Consider the following 22,965-nt stretch of genomic DNA (forward strand, 5'->3'; position numbering starts at 1 on the left):
TATTATAGTAAATAAGTAAACTTTATAGATAAAAAAATGTATCAGTTGAGTTTCTTGTCAGTTCTTCTCAACTGAAGTAGCTAGCTGAATGGGATGGTACGCATAATGTTAAAAATTAAGTGCATAAGCCAAAATAGTTTATTCATATAGGAATACTTTCAGTGGAAAGTATTCCTATATGAATAAACTATATTGGGTCTTTACTTTGACCATTTTTAGATGTCTTATTGTATTACTGAGAGATATTTTTAGTATAAAAATCAGGTACCTACCGACCCTTTGTAGATGAAGCACCGGAATCGGCAATGGCTCCTTTAATATAAGCACGAATAATCTAATAATATTATGAACACAAATGTAATGCAATTTTATGTTGTAGTGTTAATATATAAAATGAATTTTAGATTTCATTCTTATTATTTTTGTCTTATCCTAATCGAGACGTAATCTGTGTATACATAAATTCTCACTTACTCGACGTAACGTTACCTCCTTGACTATAGTAGTGCTACGGAAGTCATCACAAATTCCAATGAATTTAATAAGAAAAACATGGTATTATAATTATTTAATTCAAAGAAATTAATTATTATATTATGTACATAATAAATCAATTCATAATTCTATATAATTGCAAAAAAGAAGATATTATTAATGTTGCCTAGTCTATGCATATGTATACGTTTCGCCTTTTCAAGGGATGTTCTAGGATATAGGTAGGTACTTATTTCGATTGTATCAACCAAAATATAAAAAATATACGAGGAATGCCAAAATACTTATAAAAGTGTATATATACATAAAAAATAAGCTTCGATTTGAAAACAAACCCACTCTTTTTCGGTTTTCTAAGGTTAAAAGCTTAAATTATCAAAATCGACTAAATTTAATCAGTTATTTTAAATTTGGGAATGATTTTTCGTGACATGTTCCTAATTGACTTTTTGTCTTCTTCAATAATTTAAGTTTTTATTTAGAACAGAAAAAAAGGTATCGTGAAAAACATTTATCTTTATCGAGCAGTTGTTCTGAACCGCTGGACTGATCGCGGATGTTTGTCATAACCTTGACATCCGAAACATATTGTTAGTTACCTTTATTCTTCTTGATTACGTTTTGTATGATAGATTTTTGGGCAAATTACATTTTATGGTTTTATTTCTATGGTCTGTAGCACATTGTTAATTTATAGAACACACACCTTTTACTGGAGAAGACTTTGTAGGAAAAGATCTAAAGGAAGAGCTCAGATGACGTGGAAAGTAAATATAGTTTACACAGAAACTATATTTACAACAACACACACAACTGAACATCAATTCTTAACCAATTCAACCGTTCCTATATAAAAAAATTAATGCGCTTTGCAAATTGGAAAATATTACCAAGATTGAAGCCTAAACACAAGGTAAAACATTATCTACAAAAATTAGACTATGATGCCACTGAACAAATTTTAAATAGTACTATGTATTCTTAAAATCCTAAACAATCAATAATTTAATAAGAATGTTAACACGGTGTAATTTGAATAATTTATGGACTATGCACACATATCATCGCAAGAAATATGGTGTTGAACTTTAAATTTTCTTTTTATTCTATTTTCTGTTTATTTTGTTTCATTTTTTATATAGTCAACAATTGTGTTTTTTATTAAATTAATCTAAAAAATCTTAATTAGTCTGTTATGTCAAACTCACTGATCAGTAATAGTAAATAATTATTTGGCAATTCTTTTGTGGACTCCCGCGATACAGGTTTGCCTAGTGCGGGGTCCAATGTATAATAAATTTTGTAATATTTGTACGTTATTTGAATAAAGAATAAAGAATGAGTCATTGTCCAAAATAGCATACAACGAAAACAATTGAAGACAACCTATAATAACAATTGGTTTAAAAAGAAGAACAAGAAGACTTTGTACGAAGACGTCTGCGTGTGTACTCTATCTCACCTATTTCAGCCGCTAAGCTTTGTAAGCTGTATTTAATTGGAAGGAGAGATTAAGCAGTGTAATTATAGGATAAGAGGCATAACAAATTACTCCTCCGAAATCGTAACACATGAATGGAGTTCCTGGCAGCTTGTCCGTCATTCTTTTTATAAATGTCTAAAAAAAAAAAGAAAAAATTTATTGTGTGTATTTTAGTGCTTTTGAACAATGTTACAATATAAAAAAATCAAATGAAAAAAATTATTTAATAAAATGTCTATAAAATTAAACTTAATTTAACATGTTATCTACATTTAAATATCCATAAAATAATCATTTTTTACATCCATATAGGTACTGAAATGCATCCACTCAGCTTTATTGTATGTCCTATGTGAACATACCGATGGTTTTCAGTGGCACCAAAACGAGAAAAAATATATAAAAAATTATAAATTAGTTTAGTTTATATGTATAATTTTATATATTCTTTATTGCACAGATAATAAAAAGATATTATAATTTAGAGACAATGTGAGCAAAGGTGGACTTATCCCTAGAAGAGATCTCTTCCAGTCAACCTAAAACAGTGGGATATGTGGTACTGAGTGGGTAATAATTGGTGCAAACAAAAATAAAATGTCAAATACTAAATAAAATTCAAATAACAAATTGTATAATCTAAAACAAAAGTAAAATACATAAATATACATAATTTTGTTAATATTGTGACTTTATTGTGGGCCCTTTTGACATAATTGTATAGAAACTCGCTGCAGTCACGAGTGGTATCACGGGCGTTACTTAATAACGTGATATCCTTAGTGATATTCATGTAAATAGACGACGGGTACTACCTAATAATGTGGAACGTCAGCTTGTTTTCCATTTTAATTATATAAAAAAAATTTATAAACCCTGGATATTTCATATTTTTTTATTCCATATTACAGCGGGTCAATCCCATGAGTTTCTTAGTTTTGGTATTACGTTTTTTCCCATAACGTTATAACAGTGGGGACGTAACTTGTACCTAGTGACGTCACGTAAGAGTGATTAAAATACCAACTTATTAATATTATGAACTTCAGTCACAGTCATACTGTATGGTATATGACGTCATATACTTGCACTCTATACTGTCATACTTGTAATGACAGATCTATTGACATCTGATGATGATCGAACCCCTAGGAGTGAAGGTTGTGGCGGAGCGAACCCTTTTGCCCCGGCATCCACTCCGGGGGCAACAACCTCCAGGTGGCTAGGTTGGAGCCTCTTAGGGCGAATATAAAATAAATTAAAGTATCAAAACGTAAGTATATGTAGTAAAAAATATACATATAATAAAATCGTAACTTACAAAAGTAGTGTCAAAGTTGGGGTTTCTTTTTGTTTTGTTTTTTTTGACAAGTAAAAGTGTTTAGAATACCAAGTGTTTAAAATACCAACTTATTAATAATATGACCTTCAATCACAGCCATACTGAATAGTATATGACGTCAGAGACATACACTGTGTACTGTCACACTTGTAATGACAGATCTATTGACACCTAATTCAATCTAATAAGTTACTACATACTGTGCTACGTGGATATAACATAGTAAATGTACTTATATGGATATAAACTACGGCCAAGGTGGCCTAGAGGCTTAGCTCACCGCGTTACTGTCGATGATCGCGGGTTCGATTTCTCGCACGGTACAAACATTCATGAGTATTATTGTTTATATTAGTGTTTTCTACATATATCATGTAAACAATGTAAATGTTATATATCTATTTAAATGGTTTGATCTGTAAAATATATTACAGTATTGTATTCCTAATACATAAAAATATATATGTATACATTTAGCAAAACAATATTTTTAAACGTATTTCGATCACTTGTTTAGTTTCAAAGCTGAGCTTGTACTCAGCTTAATTTTGAAACTATGTGAATTGTCCTGGGTCATATCACAAGATAAATTTAATTGAAGTACACAATTAAATTTATCTTGTGATATCTTCACTTAGGTGAAGAGGTTAGGCTTATATATTTATTCACTCGAAATACCTCGGCTTGGGTATTAACTCTGCCACTGTTTCAGAGTGAAAGATGAGATATGATACGTCGTTGTTGATTTTTCAAGTTACTAACAAACGCTATAACAGAATATCATAGAGCGGACTCACTACTCCCCCTGAGTTATAGACGTTTTGTATCGTTTATTATTGAGACAAATAAAGAAGATTATTATACCCGACTTCGCACGGGTGTACATGTATTATATATATATATATATATAAACCTTCCTCTTGAATCACTCTATCGATAAAAAAAACGGTTCAAAATACGTTGCGTAATTTTCAAGATTTAAGGATGCATACGGACGGACAGACAGCGACAGCGACTTTTTTTATACGATATATCTTCCGTTGATGGAGTACACTTGTTGTTACAGATGAAAATCACCAATCAAAGACAACTATGAAAGAAATGATTTTAATGAAGATTTTTTGAACGGATTATTAATATTATTATTGTAGTGAGTACCATATGTAGAGAGATTACGGGGTATATATTATTCTTACATCATCTTAGTTCTTAGGATGCTACAACATCCGTCATAAGACTACGTGATGTTCGCGGCGTCGAGTAATATACGGTTGTTGCCGTTTTCCAACATAGTCATTTATTCATAATAATTGTGTTTAGTAACCGTAATTTTATTTATTAATACTGAAACGCTTCTAATGTTTTTTAAATTCATAGACAACTTATTATATGCTTTGACAGCTTGGCAACATAGACACCATCTACTACCTTTGTGAATACCTACAAGCCACTTATTTTTTATATTTATAAAGTTTTTTTTATACTACTATAGTAGCAAGCAAGCATACGGCCCATCTGATGGTAAATGGTTAACGTAGCCTATGGACGTCTGAAGCACCAGGGATGTCACGTGCGCCTTGCCGACCCTAAAAGATTTAGATTTAGAAGATTTAGGTACATTTGAAATAGCGAATTCTAATTGTCACTTCCTTCTATTGCCCCTTTCGATTTCCCTTCCTGGTACAGTTTTCCTTTTGATAAATGCATAGAATTCTTGCGAAGGTTCTCTGGTTTTCTCAACCTTAAAATTTGAAATCCCCAACTTCTTATCTTAGTTGCTATTCTTTTCTAATATTTAACAGGTTGTAACACATCAGCTCCTTTGTCACTTCGTGTAAATAAAAAACTTATATTATGTTAGGTTGTGACAGGTATTAAAGTTTTCATCATTTTTAAATGTAACTTAGTTTTTGATAGCGATTATTTCAAAATAAATATTAATTTTATAATACACTAATTAAGGTTTGTGAGGCATAAAAATAATATGAACAGGAATTAGAATTAACTGCAGTTGTATATTTTAATTACATTTATTTAGTAGATATGTTAAAATAAGTTAGTAATTCAGATTATACATGATAAACCAGAGATATTTCAACGAAAAACTGATAATAAATTCCGTAATCTCATTGACGTGAAATTAAAATAAAACAACAATAATATTTATTTGTCTAATCTATACATCTATACATAGAAATATAATTGGAGTGTCTGTTTGTAATATTGAAATAACCGTTTTTTACAACACCAAAATATTTTTTTTTACAATTTTTGTCTGTCTGTCTGTTTGTTTCGGCTAATCTCTGAAATGGCTGGAACGATTTTGACGGGACTTTTTTTGGCAGATAGCTGATGTAATAAGGAGTAACTTAGGCTACTTTTATTTTAGAAAAATAAAGTTAATTTCCACGCGGACGACGTCGCGGGAACAGCTATATTATAAAGTATATTATATTATTAATTTACATGCCACTATTTTAGGTGGACTGGAAGAGATCTCTTCTGAGATGTATGATCGAGCCAGAGAACAACGACTTTATTGAGAATAATACTTACAGTCTCTCTCTCTCTACGGATGACGTAGAAACTATTGATGCGCGTAGTTCAAACTGCTCGTATGTAAAATTCTGAAACATGTCAATGGCCTAGAATAACGGTAATCGAAGAAACTTTTGTAATAATTATTACCCACTCATTGATTATTACTACCTATGCCACTTAGTTCAGTTGACTTTGTATGATCTCTATTAGGGATTAGTCCACATTTGCTCACATTTTCTCAAAATTATTTTATGCTGTATTTTCTGAGTGCATTAAGGAATATAAAAAAACTTTATGAAGTCGACATTAAATATTTATATTAGGATTTTTAAAACATAAGAAAGATCAAAGAGTTGAAATAACAAAAACTAATCTTGGAGAGAAATTGTAGATTTGGGAGAATATATGCCCAGCTTGTTAATTTGTGGGAAGAATATTAACTTATTGGCTATATATGGCTGTTAGTAATAGGGAATGTTAGATGCACTTGACAGTACGTAAAAATCCGTGTGGTTCCTTGGAAAGACCAAGGGACCTGGTCACACGTGACATCACAGTTAATTCCTAGCGAATTGTCCACGATCACTAAACCAGTGATTTAATCCTCATCTTTTCATTTTACTAGTGCGTAGAGGCACGTACAGGTAGGTTACCATTTCATCGTATTTCATTTTATGGAAGTTTCAAAATTGATTACAGGAACACTACCGAGCGTTTCTGTGATCAATTTTGAAACTTTGGTTGCCAGTCAACAGAAGTAGCCTGTATTTAGCACTATATAAATACTACAATTATACATGTATAGGTGAGAAAGCGCGTCTGTATGATTTTGTTACCTATAATATCATAACGGCGCGAAGAATCGTACTGAAATTTGTCTTACATTCTATTGGGTAAGGGGAAACACATTAGCGTACTTTTAGGCGGAATTTTTTTGTACAGGTACTTTAATATCTTATTTTTATGTACCGATCAAGCCACTACATAATCCCTTACATCATTTAACACACGTCGGATTTTATGTACGACAGATATAAAGACTTGTGACGCGGACTTTTCTGACGTGAACGGATCAAAAGTAAATTCCCGAGCGATCGTTTTAACTGCCTTGAAACGCTGTTAGCTGAAGAATTCTCGTCAACTCTAACAAATATTTACAGTCGAGTCACTAATCCCCTAATCCAATGTCAGGCATTAAAGAATTATCGTGAAAGCCTGTTTTAAACCTGCGTCATGCCATCGGAGATGTGAAGGTTGTAATTGTAGCTAATTGAGGTTTATGGACATCGAGGTCTTATAGACAATATCGCTTTGAGACGAGGTGGAATTAGACAGAATTTAAGAATCTGATTAAAGTTGCTTGGAAGAAATCGCTATTTAGTGATAAGGCCGCCTATTATTACCTTTATATCTTATTGTTAATTTTGTTTATTTTATATTTATATACATATTCGTTTATATAATTGTTTTTATTTTTCTGTGACAGGAACAATAAAGAATTTTTTATTTCTTTTTATAATTCGATCTACCACTGATACCAAAACTTCCAAATCTCATTGATTCCTGAATAATTAAGGCAAACAAGTTGAAAGACCATCTATTGAAAACTGGTAACCGTCGTGTATAAGTATGAACTAGCATATGGCATACTAAACGATCTTCTGGACTCCGTCTGCGTAGAATAATCATCTTCAAATTCACTAATTATACAAAAGCGTCATTAGTTGAGAAATATTTGTTTCATTTGTAGAGTACAGCTAATCTGTACCCTACAAATGAAACAGGGAAATTATTAGAGAAGAGACATTACATCTTAGTCATCTGTAATACGACGCATGAGTGGTATCATGAGTTTTCACCGCTTAGAAGTTGGACGTCGTCAGCTTGTTTGCTATTCATTGCAATGAGGATTTTTTTTGTGTAATTGTACATACAAAAGAAATCACTATATAATTTCTTTGAAGCCACTTCACACCTTTAAGTTTTGTTTTTACGATGTAAAGTAGCCAGTATCCTTCATCAAGATCCAGTTTAATTTGGGTATGAAAAGAAAACAGACGGACAAATGGAGTAACTTTTGATTCTCTAATAGTGTTACAGGGTGATGGTACTTACGAGTAGGTATATATCACATTAAACCTATCCGATTATTCCATCATCATTTTTGTTCATAGTTTTTTTCTCTATACGAGTATATAAGTACCAATGCAGTGGTTTCCCAGTATATATGTAGATACTTATTTGTATATACATATATATACTAATGTTATAAATAATGTATATTATATACATACTAGGTTACTAGATCATCCTAACACAGTGCTATTGTAAATCAGTTGTTTTTTAAGAAATAAACATTTTTTAATTTTTGTCTTTTTCATAAACATATATGTAGGTATATATGAAAATGTTATAAAGAGTAATAAATGAATATTAAATATCGTTTCGTAGATTTTTTTCACCAGACATACGGTACAGAGACAATGAACCTGAGTTTATCAGCAGACCCTCACCGTTAGATGACACAGGCTTAACTCTAGTCTGGGGTTTAAATTTATTGTATGATTTATAACCGTAAGACTATATGCATGTACTTTAATAATATATTTTAGTTATTATATTTTTTAAGGTTTTTAGTTTTAGGTTCATTGTCCTAGTATGCAACATTGGGTATCAATGTAAAAATCAAACATACAATTTTATAAATTGTAGAGATTCTAATATCTGAGTTTGTAATATATCAAACGTTATACAGATAAGTAAATTTTTGAAGTAAAACTTTTGCGCCATCTAGTGCCTAGCTAAGTAGAGCATTGTATTAAGTGTACTAGACAACTTATAATTATACTTAGGTAATTTTTTTTTGTTAATACATATATATACAATGAAAACACCCAGATAGAGACAAACAATCATAATCATGGATACAAAACATTGTAAGTTACGAGGAATCGAATCAGAGACCATCGGAAGGAAAACCGTGTGCTAAACAATATAACAATAACAATCTTAGGAGAATTCACACAGTGCCACCTAGTCCTGAGCTTGTGTTATGGATACAAATACATAGATTTTTTTTCGTAAATACATATATATTGTACATAGATAACACCCAGACTGATACAAACAATTATACTCATGAATACAAAATGTTTGTGCCGTGTGAGGAAACAAACCCGCGACCATCGGAAGTAAAGCGATGTGCTAAACCACTAGACCACCGAGGCCGTCAAATATATATACATAGTGTGTATATACTATATACTATCAATATGTGGCAGTACTATGTAGTATTATCTTATCTGTGGTACTATTTTTTGTAGTTTGACTATTCGCGCGTGTCCAATACTTTCACGGCCGGCTTTTCTTGTTCATTTAATAGCCTCTAATTGAAACATATCATAATAGGATTAAGCATGCAACAGTCATAAGAAATGTTTGTATTGTCTTAATGTAATAAAACAATAACTGTAAATGACTTCATTAGTAGGCAATAAAGATGACCCACCTATATTTAACAAAAAAATTAATGATTTCTTAAGATTAAGAATATTTTTTCATACACCGCTGCGTATATATACGTATGATTCAACATTGCTTTAACACAAATAATAATTTAATATTTATATAAAAATCTACTGTCACAGTGTATGTTACCAAATTTCCTTCGAAAGGGATGGACTGAATTTTATGTAATTTTTAATGTATATTTGGTACTTGGGTGTAAGGCGCGCAGTTAACATATATGTATATATAATTAAGCTATTCGACTCTGTTTGCTTGGTTATGAAAGACTATGAAAGTCTTTACCAAAATTAATATAATAATTTTTAGATATTCAAAACGTCGTGGTTCACATGTAAATCGGACTGAAATGCAATCAAAATCATTCACAACCATCGATTGACAAAAACTAAATCTGTATAGATATAATCAAATAATGATAGGTACAATCATCATCATCAACTACTGTCAGTCCCCTTTGTCGGGGATGCTTTGAAGCCGAAGAAACGGCTGCTCACGAATTCCTGGAGTGCGTAGCAGTGGCCATACAACGAAAACAAATCCTCGGAACGGTGAGGTCGCTCCGTGAAGCCTGTGAAGACACCAGGAGACTTCTGCGCTTTTGGCAGGAGCTTGGCTGGCTCCTTTAATAGTCTGGCTCTACATGAACAACGACACAGATGAGAGGCTGATCGCAGAGAATGGTATATTACATTCATTGCAATTTTGTTATTTTGTCATCTTCGTTATTTATTTTGTTTTAATCATCATCATTTTGTTATACCATCATCATCATCTTTTATCTATCTTCATTGTTTTGTTATTTTGTCTCTTGTTATTTATTTTGTTTTAACTTCATTTTGTTTTGTATTGTTCTTCTATTTTTGTTTTATATTGTTCTGTTTGTTGTTCCTTCATCTTCTCTATTATATTTATAAAAATGTATATATTTCAATAACGATATTTAAATTACATTTCTATTAAAACCATAACTTTGTAAATCTATATAAACTCTGCTGAAGCGAGCGTAAACCACAGGCGCAAACGCTAAAGCAAGAGAACAAGCTAAGAGATTCTCAGTCTTAAAAAAAAACTACTTAGTGACGTAAGTAACTAGTACCCAAACGAGGGAAGGGGATTGTTAGTAATGTGGATCGTTGACTTTAAAGCAAAGTACATATCAGTTGACCTCCACGTGGATACCCCTGAAAACTATCTTGTAGTAATACTATCTTTAACTAATAAATTACTAGTGAATTCGTCACGATGGGCTAAGTGACTCGACCTCATGATCTTATAATTCTCCACTAGTCTCGCGCCAGCGTAAATCATTAGCGTAGGCTGAAGCATCATTCTATTACCATCCAAGAAAAAAACAATACTCAAATTATTAAATTGCAAATCCTTAACACGTTTACCTGCAAATCTGTATTTTCCTTTTTAATATAGGAAGTATAATCTGTCAAAGGAATCGATAATCGGAACAAGAAGACTTAGCATTAAAAGAATAGTCTAGAATAATTCCTATATAGTTTTGCTCCGGACATCCTTATACAATTTATATTCAAATCACAGAAGTGAATTCATTGTCTCACATCGATTTGTGAATAGGCAAATGGTAATTGGCATACTAAATGAAGTCTGGGGGACGTGTGGTTGTAAATGATAAACAAACAACTAAACAATTAGAAAAACATCGCAATAAATATATCAACTTCACGGTCTTTCTAATATATAAAATTCTCGTGTTAAACAGAAACACAAGTACAAACAATGTAAGAAAACTCTTCCAAAACGGCTTGACCGATTCTTATGAAATTTTTTGTGTGTACCTATTCAGTTCTGGGAAAAGGACAAAACTACTTTTCATACCCATAAGTGCCATTTTTTTGTCATTTGGCATTAAAAATGCATACAAGCCCAAATTTTCAATTTTGTACAATCAATCCAAATTATTAAAAGCAATCATAATACTTTAATAATTTTCTAATCTCGGCGGCCAATATCTGATTATATTTTAAGGCAAAACAACGTTTGCCGGGTCAGCTATATGTTAATAATCTTATAAACGCGGAAGTTTGTGAGTATGGATGTATGTTTGTTACTCTTTCATGCAAAAACTACTGAACGGATTAAGATGAAATTTTACAGTAATATAGCTTATACATCAGAATAAAACATAGGCCATAAATTTCACACGGGTGAAACTGCGGATACAGCTTGTATATTATATATCCCATCAAAAACATAAATGTGAAATGATAGCCGAGTTTAATATTATGATATATGCCTTGATTGTTGACTTCTACGACAAAAGAGATGAGATCTAAATGGGTGCCAAGTTCAATGGTCTGTCCTGAAATGTATTTATAACAATATAAAATATCATTTCTTCTTATAACTTAGGATAATATACTGTAGCCTAAGGTCTAACTTGGCTAGTTTTCATATACGAAATATACTGTAGCCTTCGCAAGTTCTAAACATGTTACTTGTCGGTTCCTATTTTAATATTAGTAGTAACTAGCAATCGAAAGTAATAATTTATTCATCATTCATCTATCATTATTAATTCTTTCATCATTCATTCTTTCATCATTCATTCTTCATCGTCATTCATTCTATATTCATCATTCATTCATCATTCATCATTCATTCATCATTCATTCATCATTCATTCATCATTCTTTCATCATTCATTCATCATTCATTCGGTTGGTATTTATGCTACGAAATTCATAGTTTTCTTAAATTATACTTATATATTTGTGGTTATATTATTATTACATTATTTTAGTAAATACGTATGGTATATACAATAGTTTATGAGAATGAAGACTGAATGAGAATGAAGAATGAATGGGAATTTAGAATGAATGGGAACAAAGAACGGATGGGAATGAAGAATGAATGGGAACGAAGAATGAATGATAAATGAACGAAGAATTAATAGCAACATTGAGAATGAGGAATTATAATGATAATGAAGACTAAAGAATGAAGAATGAAGAATGAATATTCATCAATGAATATTCATTCTTCATTTTCAGTCATTTTTGATTCTCAATCATTCACCATTCATTATTTTTGATTTAAACTATTGTCTATACCATACGTATTTACTAAAATAATGTAATAATAATATAACCACAAATATATAAGTATAATTTAAGAAAACTATGAAAATCGTAGCATAAATACCAACCGAATGAATGATGAATGAATGATGAATGAATGATGAATGAATGATGCATGAATGATGAATGATGAATGATGAATGACGAATGATGAATGATGAATGATGAATGAATGATGAATGAATTATGAATGAATGATGAATGAATGATGAATGAACGATGAATGAACGATGAATGAATGATGAATGAATGATGAATGAATGATGAATGATGTAAGAATGAATGATGAATGATGAATGAATGATGAATGAATGAAGGATGAATGAATGATGAATGATGAAAGAATGAATGATGATTGAATGATGAATGAATGATGAATGATGACGGACGAATGATGAATGAATGATGTAAGAATGAATGATGATTGATGAATGACGAATGATGAACGAATGATGAAAGAATGAATGATGATTGATGAATGAATGATGAATGATGAATGAAGAATGAATGATGGATGATGAATGAATGATGACTGAAGAATGAATGATGAAGGAAGGTAGAATGATGAATGAGAATAAAAATGAAGAATGAATATTGATATGATGATGATGATGATTAAAGGTTATTATACTGGTTTGCATTACAAATACTTAAAAAATAGATGGTACAATATATAAAATTCAGAAATGGTATAATATAGTATAATAATATATATATTATATATAATATTAGATATATTAGTTATAATAATAAGGTTAATGTTTATACGCGGATATGAATGAACGGATATGTATTTTCGTATATTTACGGGGTATAATTGTCTTTTTTTGTGTTATTTTCTATATTTTCTTGTAACTTTTAAATGTTCAAGTGCAATGCCAATTCAGTATCAGGAATTTTTGGGCAAATCGGGGCGGTATAACGTCCACAGATGGTTGTACTCTACAATAGAGCTCTCGTGACTTGGATCTAAATTGTTAAGACGTACTCCATCTAAGGTTTTAACTCTGGAGAGTCCAACGTAAACCTGCCCTTTATTAAATATAGAGGAGCCTATGTTGAGAAGAGGACTGTCAAAACTAAGGCCTTGTGATTTGTGGATAGCATATGTTAAGCAAATACGGAATTGTTCTCTGTCAACATATACATTATTTAATATCTGAAACTTGGTATTGACACGTTATAGTTCGTAAAGACGATTATGTAACAAATTGACTGTTATCTACTGAATTCTCAAGAAAACAATTTGTTACCAATGAGTTCTCATTCTCGAGTTAACATTCCTAACATTCCTACTTATAACTATACTAAAATTATTATTAATTTTTGGTTTAAACTATTGTCTATACCATACGTATTTACTAAAATAATGTAATAATAATATAACCACAAATATATAATTTAAGAAAACTATGAATTTCGTAGCATAAATACCAACCGAATGAATGATGAATGAATGATGAATGAATGATGAATGAATGATGAATGATGTAAGAATGAATGATGAATGATGAATGATGATTGATGAATGATGAATGATGAATGATGAATGAATGATGAATGAATGATGAATGAATGTAGAATGAATGAATGATGAATGATGAAAGAATGAATGATGATTAAATGATGAATGAATGATGAATGAATGATGAATGAATGATGAATGAATGATGAATGAATGATGAATGAATGATGAATGAATGATGAATGAATGATGAATGATAAATGACGAATGATGAATGAATGATGTAAGAATGAATGATTGATGAATGACGAATGATGAACGAATGATGAAAGAATGAATGATGATTGATGAATGAATGATGAATGATGAATGAAGAATGAATGATGAATGATGAATGGATGATGAATGAATGATGAATGAATGATGAATGAATGATGAATGAATGATGAATGAATGATGAATGAATGTTGAATGAATGATGAATGAATGATGAATGATGAATGACGAATGATGAATGAATTATGAATGAATGATGAATGAATGATGAATGAATGATGAATGAATGATGAATGAATGAGCATGAATCATGAATGATGAATGATGAATTTTATATGATGAATGAATGATAAGAATGAATGATTGATGATATGACGAATGATACGAATGATGAAAGAATGAATCCATGATTGATGAATGAATGATGAATGATGAATAAGAATGAATGATAATGATGAATGGATGATGAACAATGATTGATGAATACTGTTGAATTGATGAATGAATTGAATGAATGATCCCCATTTTTTTGAACAATAACAAATGACTGAATGAATGATATCTATCGAATGATGAATGAATTATGAATGAATGTAAGAATGATAGAATGAATGATGATGAAGAAAAATGATGAATGAATGTGACTATGTACATATTGAAATGATGAATGAGAGATGGATGAACCAAATGAATTGAATGAATGATGAATGATGTAAGAATGAATGATGTAAGAATGAATGATGAATGAATGATGAATGAATGATGAATGAATGATGAATGAATGAATGATGAATGATGATTGATGAATGACTGAATGATGAATGATGAATGATGAATGATGAATGAATGATGAATGAATGATGAATGAATGGTGAATGAATGATGAATGAATGATGAATGATGAATGACGAATGATGAATGAATTATGAATGAATGATGAATGAATGATGAATGATGTAAGAATGAATGATGAATGAATGATGAATGAATGATGAATGAATGATGATTGATGAATGATGAATGAATGATGAATGAATGATGAATGAATGATGAATGAATGGTGAATGAATGATGAATGATGTAAGAATGAATGATGAATGATGTAAGAATGAATGATGAATGAATGATGAATGAATGATGAATGATGTAAGAATGAATGATGAATGATGATTGATGAATGATGAATGATGAATGATGAATGAATGATGAATGATGAATGAATGATGAATGAATGATGAATGATGAATGAATGATGAATGACGAATGATGAATGAATGATGAATGAATGATGAATGAATGATGAATGAATGATGAATGATGTAAGAATGAATGATGAATGATGTAAGAATGAATGATGAATGAATGATGAATGAATGATGAATGAATGATGAATGAATGATGAATGAATGATGAATGATGTAAGAATGAATGATGAATGATGTAAGAATGAATGATGAATGATGATTGATGAATGATGAATGATGAATGATGAATGAATGATGAATGATGAATGAATGATGAATGATGAATGATGAATGAATGATGAATGACGAATGATGAATGAATGATGTAAGAATGAATGATGATTGATGAATGACGAATGATGAACGAATGATGAAAGAATGAATGATGATTGATGAATGAATGATGAATGATGAATGAAGAATGAATGATGGATGATGAATGAATGATGACTGAAGAATGAATGATGAAGGAAGGTAGAATGATGAATGAGAATAAAAATGAAGAATGAATATTGATAATGATGATGATGATGATTAAAGGTTTGCATTACAAATACTTAAAAAATAGATGGTACAATATATAAAATTCAGAAACGGTATAATATAGTATAATAATATATATATTATATATAATATTAGATATATTAGTTATAATAATAAGGTTAATGTTTATACGCGGATATGAATGAACGGATATATATTTTCGTATATTTACGGGGTATAATTGTCTTTTTTTGTGTTATTTTCTATATTTTCTTGTAACTTTTAAATGTTCAAGTGCAATGCCAATTCAGTATCAGGAATTTTTGGGCAAATCGGAGCGGTATAACGTCCACAGATGGTTGTACTCTACAATAGAGCTCTCGTGACTTGGATCTAAATTGTTAAGACGTACTCCATCTAAGGTTTTAACTCTGGAGAGTCCAACGTAAACCTGCCCTTTATTAAATATAGAGGAGCCTATGTTGAGAAGAGGACTGTCAAAACTAAGGCCTTGTGATTTGTGGATAGCATATGTTAAGCAAATACGGAATTGTTCTCTGTCAACATATACATTATTTAATATCTGAAACTTGGTATTGACACGTTATAGTTCGTAAAGACGATTATGTAACAAATTGACTGTTATCTACTGAATTCTCAAGAAAACAATTTGTTACCAATGAGTTCTCATTCTCGAGTTAACTATACATTCCTACTTATAACTATACTAAAATTATTATTAATTTTTGGTTTAAACTATTGTCTATACCATACGTATTTACTAAAATAATGTAATAATAATATAACCACAAATATATAAGTATAATTTAAGAAAACTATGAATTTCGTAGCATAAATACCAACCGAATGAATGATGAATGAATGATGAATGAATGATGAATGAATGATGAATGAATGATGAATGAATGATGAATGAATGATGAATGAATGATGAATGAATGATGAATGAATGATGAATGAATGATGAATGAATGATGAATGAATGATGAATGAATGATGAATGAATGATGAATGATGAATGAATGATGAATGATGAATGATGTATGATGAGTGATGAATGTTGAATGAATGATGCATGAATGATGAATGAATGATGAATGAATGATGAATGAATGATGAATGAATGATGAATGAATGATGAATGAATGATGAATGAATGATGAATGAATGATGAATGAATGATGAATGAATGAATGAATGATGAATGAATGATAATTGAATGATGAATGAATGATGAATGAATGATGAATGATGTAAGAATGAATGATGAATGATGAATGATGATTGATGAATGATGAATGATGAATGATGAATGATGAATGATGAATGATGAATGATGAATGATGAATGAATGATGAATGAATGAAGGATGAATGAATGATGAATGATGAAAGAATGAATGATGATTGAATGATGAATGAATGATGAATGATGAATGAATGATGTAAGAATGAATGATGATTGATGAATGACGAATGATGAACGAATGATGAAAGAATGAATGATGATTGATGAATGAATGATGAATGATGAATGAAGAATGAATGATGAATGATGAATGAATGATGATTGATGAATGAATGATGAATGATGAATGAAGAATGAATGATGAAGGAAGGTAGAATGATGAATGAGAATAAAAATGAAGAATGAATATTGATAATGATGATGATGATGATTAAAGGTTATTATACTGGTTTGCATTACAAATACTTAAAAAATAGATGGTACAATATATAAAATTCAGAAATGGTATAATATAGTATAATATATATATTATATATAATATTAGATATATTAGTTATAATAATAAGGTTAATGTTTATACGCGGATATGAATGAACGGATATGTATTTTCGTATATTTACGGGGTATAATTGTCTTTTTTTGTGTTATTTTCTATATTTTCTTGTAACTTTTAAATGTTCAAGTGCAATGCCAATTCAGTATCAGGAATTTTTGGGCAAATCGGGGCGGTATAACGTCCACAGATGGTTGTACTCTACAATAGAGCTCTCGTGACTTGGATCTAAATTGTTAAGACGTACTCCATCTAAGGTTTTAACTCTGGAGAGTCCAACGTAAACCTGCCCTTTATTAAATATAGAGGAGCCTATGTTGAGAAGAGGACTGTCAAAACTAAGGCCTTGTGATTTGTGGATAGCATATGTTAAGCAAATACGGAATTGTTCTCTGTCAACATATACATTATTTAATATCTGAAACTTGGTATTGACACGTTATAGTTCGTAAAGACGACCCATCAAAAACATAAATGTGAAATGATAGCCGAGTTTAATATTATGATATATACCTTGATTGTTGACTTCTACGACAAAAGAGATGAGATCTAAATGGGTGCCAAGTTCAATGGTCTGTCCTGAAATATATTTATAACAATATAAAATATCATTTCTTCTTATAATTTAGGATAATATACTGTAGCCTAAGGTCTAACTTGGCCAGTTCTCATATACCAATTATTACTTTCGATTGCTAGTTACTATTAATATTAAAATAGGAACCGACAAGTAACATGTTTAGAACTTGCGAAGGCTACAGTATATTTCGTATATGAAAACTAGCCAAGTTAGACCTTAGGCTACAGTATATTATCCTAAGTTATAAGAAGAAATGATATTTTATATTGTTATAAATACATTTCAGGACAGACCATTGAATTTGGCACCCATTTAGATCTCATCTCTTTTGTCGTAGAAGTCAACAATCAAGGCATATATCATAATATTAAACTCGGCTATCATTTCACATTTATGTTTTTGATGGGATATCATTACTTTTTGTACATAAATTATACGAGGTACTTATTTATAACTAAATTAATACCAAATTATTTTTGATAAATTACTGTACTTTCGTATATTTACGGGGTATAATTGTCTTTTTTTTGTGTTATTTTCTATATTTTCTTGTAACTTTTAAATGTTCAAGTGCAATGCCAATTCAGTATCAGGAATTTTTGGGCAAATCGGGGCGGTATAACGGCCACAGATGGTTGTACTCTACAATAGAGCTCTCGTGACTTGGATCTAAATTGTTAAGACGTACTCCATCTAAGGTTTTAACTCTGGAGAGTCCAACGTACACCTGCCCTTTATTAAATATAGAGGAGGCTATGTTGAGAAGAGGACTGCCAATACTAAGGCCTTGTGATTTGTGGATAGTAATAGCATATGTTAAGCAAATACGGAATTGTTCTCTTTCAACATATACATTATTTAATATCTGAAACTTCGTATTGACACGTTATAGTTCGTAAAGACGATTATGTAACAAATTGACTGTTATCTATTGAATTCTCAAGAAAACAATTTGTTACCAATGAGTTCTCATTCTCGAGTTAACTATACATTCCTACTTATAACTATACTAAAATTGTTATTAATTTTTGGTTTAAACTATTGTCTATACCATACGTATTTACTAAAATAATGTAATAATAATATAATCACAAATATATAATTTAAGAAAGCTATAAATTTCGTAGCATAAATCGCAACCTTATAGGTTAGATATCGAGAAACAAAACATTGAGTTTTATCGCACCGCTCCCACACGGCGCTGCCGCGGCGCCCTATACCGAAATGCCTATTATTTAATAATTATTTATAAAAATAATGATTTTACACTATCGATGTGCGCTAAATATTGAAACAATAATTAATACCAAATCTCAGTTAATAACATAATAAATACGAAATTCGACTATACTCCTAGTTATAAGTACGAGTATATTTTAGACAGAATCTAAATTATAGCAATATTGTGTTTACCGCTCAATGCAATATTTGAAGTTTGCTAGTTATCGACACTGATGTGAAGGGGTCAACGTAAATTAGTAATGATCGACGTTTTCATACAATATTACTTACCGTCCAGTACAAGATGAGATTTTTCGCCAGGGATCAATGTCAATTGGTGGCTATCGACGTTTTCATAGAATTTTAGTATTCGTCCAGTATAAGTTGAAATAGAATCAATTAAAGTGAAAAATTGTAGTAAAATGATAACAATTTACCAGTTTCAGATTTTTTCCTTTATATTCACCTAATTACCTATCTGCATGCCAAATTTGAACTTCCTAGGTCATCTGGAAGTGGGTTATAATTTTGATCTATAATTGATCAGTGATAAAAATGACGATTTTTGGACATTAATATCTAAATAACCGTTTGAGATATGTTTATGAAATTTGGAACACATATTTATCTCGCAAGTCTCAATATATGAACCAAATTTGACAGGTTTTTGTGAAAGAGTTTTTGAGTTATGAGGAGGTCAAAAGTGACTCCAAATGGTTCGTGTAAATATACACACGGTGCTGCTTGCCAGTTTACTTGAAACTCGGCTTGACACGCTACCGCGTGTCTAGATTCTTTGTGGATTGACACCGAAATAACTTATTGATTTATACAGTCATAGGTATTTATGTACTCCTAAAATTATTATTAGTCTAACTCAGAGCAGAGTAAATTTTAATATTACGTGACAATCGTTTCTAGGATTAATTTTGTTTCTATCACCAGAGAGTCAAAACAGTAATACAAAATGTGTTATTTGTGTTTGTAAGATCACGACGTAAGAAAAGTTATCCCAACTTTTCTTCTATCACGATTTATTCTATCACTTCTATTACTCTCTAAACTATTTAAATCAGAGTACCTAATAACGATGTCTTGTTGTCATGTTGATAGGTATGAAATTTTGAACCGATTTTCATGCTTTTTTTATACCAAAAGGGCTGACGTAATAGAACATAAATTAGTCGTAATTAAAATTGTCATGCTTATTTGTAAAAAAATGTTATTTTCTTTTCAATGCCAAAACACATGAAAAACAAGCAAAGAAACGGTGTTCTTGCGTCGAACCAGTTAAAACCGGATTGCTGGAAGTGGTTAATTTGCAACAAATAGTGTTATATCGATTTATATATTAACAATATTAACGAATTGTCACCGCGTCAGTGTGTAATACGTAACACGCGTTTTAACACCTTTGTGACACTACTTTGCAATTAATATTAAGCCAAGAGACAGAAATCAAAACTCAATGATTTGTTAATTTAAATTATAAAAATTATTTATTTGCCTATTAAGGCAATATCTGTGGCAGGAAGAATACAAGGTACAATGTACATATATAGTAAGTGTATCGCCACTTTAGATCGAATGTGTAACTATTACACATATGCTTTGACAGGTGATTAGAAGAAAAAGTATTAAATGGTGTCCAAAAAAAACTGAAAATAATAGAGTATTCCAAACAGTAAATAGTAAATGAAATGAAGTACTTATGAATTTTTATTTATAGAATTTAAAAGGCGTATACGTCGCGGCGTCGGTACTTTTACTATAGCCATAATTTAACTGAGAAATCAAACCTCGGCTCAGTATTTTTCATCATTTCTCAGATGGTTGATCATAAGGGAAAAAACAGTCACAGCGTATCGATTGAAAAACTTCAAAACACGCAAATAAACTTATTTTAGCGGGAATGTAGACTCAGTGAGAGAAGGATTGTGTCATCGTTTGTTTTTATTAAGATTAAATTTATTTAAATAAAGATTACTATTTATCTATATTTGGTTACTAAGCGACTTGTTTTGCTCCTTACCTACTAGGCAAAATATAAACAAAAAAATATACTAATTATCCAGTCTCCAGGACTACAGCAAAAAATGTCGTGTTAAATTGAACCCTGGTACGATCACGATTTCACACAATAAATTGTATATAAAACTCCTAAAATAAACAAATAGGTATGAACATACATAATGAACAAATTGTGAACTCGAAAATCTTATTGTACAGAATAATGGATTTAAATTAAATTTAAATATGTTTCTCTATTCCTACAAGTCTATAACAGACATTTAGGGCGAACTGACAAGAAACTTTCATTCTCGCACTCACTCATTCCAAATACCAAAAAGAAGGATGGAATGTGTTTTTTTTTCAAATCATAGGTATTAAAACGGCCATACCTGGTCTATGCAGCTTTTCTTCATGAAAATGAATTCGAGTGCAGTAGGTAGATACTCCATACCGCGGAAGGTACTCATTTATTACAAATAATTCTGCCTGCCGCATGTGAAATAAGAGTCGTGACGCAATATTATTATTAATTACAAATGTTAAAAACATTTGTAATTAATAATAATATTGCGAATTTGTCTGGTAACAATATTTTATAAGTTATTTCCTATTTTTGAGAACCATTGTGAAAAAAAATGGGGAATTTTTTTTCACAATGGTGACAAACAAGAATACAGTCTATCTTATGATAAACAGTAGCAGCAGCAGCAGGAATAGGGATGTGAAGAAAAACAAATTGTGACTATGTACATATTTATATTAGAGATGGATTGGTGCAGGATATTATATGACAAGTTAAGTATCCGGGCTCGAATGACAGACCTGTTATTTTTACTAGGACAAGCCGTAACTAGGCAACGGTGTTATTGGATGATTTTAGTAAATTCACCAAACCGCGGAGAGAAGGCGATAGAAAAAAAAGAAACTATAAATCTAAAATATCAGGATAATTGTATGGAGTGGTGGCAAATTGAGATGAGTGGAAATGATGAAAAAGTGAAAGGAATAGAGAAAGACGAGGGTGTTTGATAGTGAGGGCCACATTTCATAGATCTTCATGCTGTGCCCCCTGGAAACCATCGTTGTGGTGAATTTTCCACGATGGACTAACTGATCTGACCTCATGCTCATCTTATCATACTCCAGTGGAGCCCCACCAGATTAAACCATTAGGGCAGGCGGGAGCACTATTTCAGTATCATCCATTAAATAACTTTTAAAATATTGAAAACTATGAGATATGTATTTTGCTAGATAAAATATAAAAATGATAAACAGAAAAAAAAGAAATTAAGAATAAATTTATATTAATAAGTTTATAAAACAAACAAAACGCATTCATTTCATTGCTTGACAGCT

Source organism: Achroia grisella, unplaced genomic scaffold (genome assembly GCF_030625045.1).
Source record: "Achroia grisella isolate CSIRO2021 unplaced genomic scaffold, CSIRO_AGI_Agris_v1 utg1062, whole genome shotgun sequence".
In the NCBI taxonomy this organism is placed as follows: domain Eukaryota; kingdom Metazoa; phylum Arthropoda; class Insecta; order Lepidoptera; family Pyralidae; genus Achroia; species Achroia grisella.